Here is a 5,626-nt window from a genome sequence, read left to right on the forward strand (position 1 = left end):
TTAACACTGCTTAGCTGGACTTTTTTTTTTAAATTAAGATGCTGCCAGATGGTGGTGTGTGCCTTTAAACCCGACACTTGGGAGGCAGAGGCAGGCGTATCTCTATGAGTGTAAGGTTTATTTGGGCTCAGTTTGAGAGTCCTGTCAAACCAGGGTGGGATGGCATGGTAGCGGGGTGGGAGAGGGGGGGTGGGAGGGTGGGGGGAGGGGTGTAAGCTGGTCATACCGAGTTCCTGGGCTGCGTGCGGCAGAAGAATGCTGGCGCTCAGCTCACTTGTCTCTTTTTGTTTAGTCTGCCACTCCACAGGACAGCGACACCTATGTTCACAGTACGTATTCTTTGCTAGGTTGAACTCTTCTGGAAAAAACCTCAAGACACGGCCAGAGATATGTTTCTACAGCAAATAGAAATCTCATCAATTTGATAATAAAAATTAACTATCTCCACGGAAATCTTTAGTAAAAGGCGAAAGATTTATACAATCTGATGAGAAACCAGATTTTAAAAAAACCAATCCAGCCAGGCGGTGGTGGCACAAGCCTTTAATCCCAGCACTCGGGAGGCAGAGGCAGGCGGATCTCTGTGAGTTCGAGACCATCCTGGTCTACAGAGCTAGTTCCAGGACAGGCTCCAAAGCCACAGAGAAACCCTGTCTCGAAAAACCAAAAAGAAAAAATTAACTATCCCATTCGCCATTTCCTGCCCTTCCATATTAACAAACATTTTGATTTAGATTGGTGTGGACAAAGGCTTGATCACTGAGATTTTGCAAAGATACACCAGAAATTCTAACCTCCAACTAGTGTTGAAATTTTAAATTCATTTAAATGACTGTGCAATCCTCTCTTAGATCTTATCTCCCAGTTTGAAAAGCAGTGTTTGAAATAGCCTCTTTGGTGCTGCAGTGATATTCAAATGGTCTTGTTAGTTTTTATTGATTGATTGATACTATCTTTCATGTACTTAAGTGCATCTGAGGAAAACTGAGACTTGTACTTGCTTATCTGCTGTGGGACTCAGGTAAGTGTACTTGAAGTGTGCAGAATAGACAGGGCATCTCAAACTTCCACCTTAGACTCTAGTGTGGTTGAGAACTACCTGGCATCCTAGGCATCAAGAAGATTCTGATTCAGTATGTCTAGGTTGGGGGCTTGTGCTCACTGTTTCTAATGCATTCCCAGGACAAGTTGATACTGCAGGTCCGTGGGCCACACGACCACCACGGTAAAGATGTTTGACTTTCCTTTTATTTTCCTCTTCTCTTTTCTCTGGCTAGATACCTCTACACTCTTTCTCTTCATTTTGTATTATCTCTTACATCTTTCTCTTCATTTTGTATTATCTCTTACAAGGCAAAGAGTATTTTTTTCCTTCCCATTCAAAGGCAAATCACTCATATTTGGGGCTCAAGATTTCAGATAATCCACCCCGCAAATGGGAAAATGAAACTTAGGTATCAAAGGAGTAAATACTATGATAATATAACTTAGTGTTCTGCTGCTATATATTATACCGTGAAAGCAACACTCATATGTATGAAGGTGTTCAAGATTTAGTTTATTTAATTATTCAATAATGTTTTAAAAAGAATGTTAAAGCATTCTTTTTTAAACATTGAAACTGAGTGGTATTTGCATAGCATGATATTTTTGCTTATATTTAGCACTGTTTTTTTGCTTTTACATATTGACAAATTCGTGTCTTTTATTAGTATATAAGCACTTTGAAGGCAATGCCTATTATGCCTTGCTCATCTTTGCATCACCCCAGAGCCTACTAGGTACTCAGTAAATGTTTCTTCAACAGTGACTGTATGAATTGTTAATCACATGAAAATGCTCAATGATGCCACCTCAAATCTCAGTGGCTTAACATGATTAGCATTTATTTTCTTAGCAGAGTACTCTCTAGATGAATGATTTATTTCTGTTTTAGAAGTGTAGTTTCTCGGATAAGACTGGATACATTGACAAGTCGGGTGTTTAGCCCGCCACAACGCAGGTGGTGGGAGTGACCAGGCAATGTGTTTCTTAATCACCAATGATCCAATATATTCTTTCTTTCAAAGTGATGGCAACCGCACAAGTATACAAGAGGAAATCAATAAGTTCTTCGCACGCTTCTGCATATACCATATCTGATAATATCCCAATGATTCCAGCAAGTTGCCTAGCCAAGCCTGAGCAAGGACAACAGTGATAAAATGGGAGAGGCAAAGAATTGAGATCACCGTTTGCTGTGATGTTTACCAAAGCATTCTTTCTGCTGTCATCCCCCAAGCCTAAGATCCCACAATGCGTAAAAAGGCAGAGTGTACTGGAGTCCTTTCTGATTTTAATTTTGAAAACCACTAGTTAGTTCTATCATAATAGAAGCTTGATCTGAAGTGATTTAGTCAAAGGCATGAAGATCCTGATTTTTACTGGAGTACAGCCTAGGCTTCATTACAGTCCATTCTCGTGTCAGGTGTATCAGCCACAATCCCATCCACCTGCTGGTGCATGATCCTTCCAGGCACTGGGCCAACGTGCAGGGAGGCAGACACCATGTGTTTAATCAGCATCTGCATCTTGATTTGAGGGGGGAGTTACTCTTCGAGCCATGTTAAACAAAAACATAAAAATTACCTTAAAAGCACCTTGATGAAAAGACTCTGTTATCAACTTTCTCATCAGATGGGAGGGGAATTCTGAACAGGGAGATAAGAGGCCAACAACACTGACTTCACTGAAGAAAAAGAAAAACATAGTAAGTGCCTAGTTTGACAAAATGATCATAAAGAAACCATTGATTGTAATAACAAGAAAAACTAAATAACCAATGTCATTTTCAGTGCCCCCTTATTCTTCTACCACAAGGAAATATATTACACAAAACATATGTGCATAATTGGGAGGAAAATAAAATTGCTTAAAAAGAGATACTCAACTGACAGCAATAAAATTTAGACCAAATATCAGAAAACTATTAAGCCTAGCTATAATATTGATTAGAGTTCCATTTCCTGATTTGGTCGGTCCTATGAGGTCCATTGAGCTGCTATTTTGTTTAAGTTAGTGGAAAGGTAAATTAATCTCATGTAATGGGCAAAAGACATGGAAGCTGTGCTTTCTCTTCTCAGTGAACAGGAGCAATGGATGCTTCAGTAAGCTTATTGTATTCAATATGCTACTTCACAGAAAGGCAGAGACTTGTGGGGAGATACCCCTTAGGCCAGTGAAAGGATTTTGGTTTTGTTTTGTTTTTTTCTGCACTCATATAAAATTATGAAATAGGTCAGTTTATTTTTCAGTTCCCAGCTTCAACCTTTTTATCTGGATGGTGCTCTGTTGAAAATCACCATTTTAGGTCTAGATAAAAAATCCTGGTTTCTCTTACCCAACAAAAAGCCCTAAAACCCACTTGCATGTCGAGGTTAACGAGCGAGCGCTAACAAGCTGAAGCATTCTCCACGACTAATGAGAATCAAGTTCTCCAATGAAGGTTTCATTGGTGAAGGTGTCTACATCATTCCCACACTTGAATAAAAATCCAGTTGTCCCTTTGCAAAACAGAACTCTGAAAGTTAAAGCTAATAGCATACATGGAAAGAAGCTAACACTATGTGAGTCAGCTATAAAAGGCAAGTTAGGAGACTTCTGTCCAAATACGCCATGTTGGAGACCTCTAATGAGTTTCCCTTGCTTACAGCTCTAGAGAATTAACACAAATGGTCAAAGCAATACTATGGAGACAATGGAAGATGAGCTGTTAGATTTGATTATAGAAAATTAACAGAAAGATGCATAGTAACTGTTTTGCTTCATTTTTCTCTACCTTCTTTCTAGATGCTCAAGGAGTGAGCAGTAGTTTCACAGGCATGTGTCCGATGAGTTGGGTGGACAGCTCTATCAAGGTTCTTCACAGTACCTGAGACACTGAAGCAGGAGTGGTTTAAGTTTGCCACTAGCTTGGTCTACAAAGTGAGACCTTGTCTCAAAATAATTAGAGAACAAAGAAAGATTAGCTATGGAGAGAAGGAGAGGGAAGAGGAGGAAGAAGGAAAGAGCTCTTGACAGAGAAGGGAAAGCAGAAGGCTAGAGAGAGGGCCTCGTTTTGAGACTTACTCTACTTGCATACAAGCAGCTTAGCCTGCCACATGGATATTGACAGGACATGGGATTTTTGTCTCAGAAGCAAAGCATTCTATTACTCATTACACAACAGCAGCTTCATGTTCACGTTGGCCTCTCTTGCTCTCAAGTTCCCCAAGAATGAAGCTAAACAGATAATGCTGATGCATAGACAGTAGTCAGAATTATAGGTAATGAATGAGAGTTCTGGAAAAGCCAGGCTTACTCCCGGATGCCTCTTGTAAATAAACCTGCCCAGCCTTTGCTTTTGAAGAAAACATTATCTTTATTACATCGGACAGCAAAAACACTGCAATCTATTCTCTCTCTTCCAAGACTTTTGGTTATATAAAGATGCTGAGAGACAGTCAGACAGACAGAGAGGAGAGAGAGAGAGAGAGAGAGAGAGAGAGAGAGAGAGAGAGAGAGAGAGAGAGAGAGAAGCTTCCAATATCCCTGATGATAAGACATGTAGAAGCTGGGTGGCGGTGGTGGCACATGCCTTTAATCCCAGCACTCAGGAGGCAGAGGTAGGAGGATCTCTGTGAGATCAAGTCCAGCTTGGTCTACAAGAGCTAGTTCCAGGACAGGCAACAAAGCAACACAGAGAAACCCTGTCTCAAACAACAACAACAACAAAACAAAGAAACAAAAATAAGACATGTAGAAATGGAGCCACTGAGAGGGTTCAGTGAGTACAACACCTGCTGCTAATCCTCAGGTCCTTCATGTTGGAAAGAGAGAAGTGATTCATACAAGGTTCCTCTGACCTCTGCATGCACGCTGTTTTGCATGCATGTCCACATCACACCGTCCCTCCACAAAAACAAACAAGAGAAAAGCGATTCCGCTCCCCTCCTTGCTTTGTCAGAGACTGGCTCATGTGCACTCATTGTTTCTTCATAGGTCACACTTTCACAGGACCTAGGTTCTGCTGATAACATCTCTTCCTATTTGTCTTCTCAGCCCTAGGATTGGTAACTTTTCATGGCATTTTTAATATATCCATTTCAATAATATCCATGTTACTTTAGCATTCATCTTTGGCCCTTCCTGCTCTTGTATAGCAATTCTCTGTATACAATAGTCTTGATTTGGAGACATTTGTATATTGGTTTCTATTGCTGCACTATTCACAATAGCCAGGAAAGGGAACTTGCCTAGATATCAACTGATAGATGGAAAGAGAAAATGTGGTGCATATACTGTTGAAATAGGAGCGGCGGGCTGCCGTCCCCGCACCCGGCCGCCCGCACGGCTAGCTTTACCTGAAATAATTACACAGAAACTGTATTCTTTTAAACACCGCTTGGCCCATTATATCTAGCCTTTTCTCGGCTAACACTTGCACCTGGACTAGCCCATTTCTAATAATCTGTTTAGCCCACGAGCTGGCTTACCAGGAATGATCTTAACCTGCTTCTGCCTGGAGTCGGGGAATCATGGCGACTCACTGACTCAGCTTCTTTCTCCCAGCCTTCCATTCTGTTTACTCCACCCACCTAAGGGTGGG

The 5,626-nt window shown here is 41.1% G+C and overlaps 1 non-coding gene across 1 annotated transcript; it reads right to left on the minus strand.

Moving 5' to 3' along the window:
• Positions 1–391: 391 nt before the first annotated feature.
• On the minus strand, positions 392–504 carry LOC142855231 (U5 spliceosomal RNA). The gene has a single exon (XR_012911486.1). It is a non-coding gene; the product is annotated as a U5 spliceosomal RNA (small nuclear RNA).
• Positions 505–5,626: the final 5,122 nt, after the last annotated feature.

Source organism: Microtus pennsylvanicus, chromosome 7, assembly GCF_037038515.1.
Source record: "Microtus pennsylvanicus isolate mMicPen1 chromosome 7, mMicPen1.hap1, whole genome shotgun sequence".
Taxonomy (NCBI): domain Eukaryota; kingdom Metazoa; phylum Chordata; class Mammalia; order Rodentia; family Cricetidae; genus Microtus; species Microtus pennsylvanicus.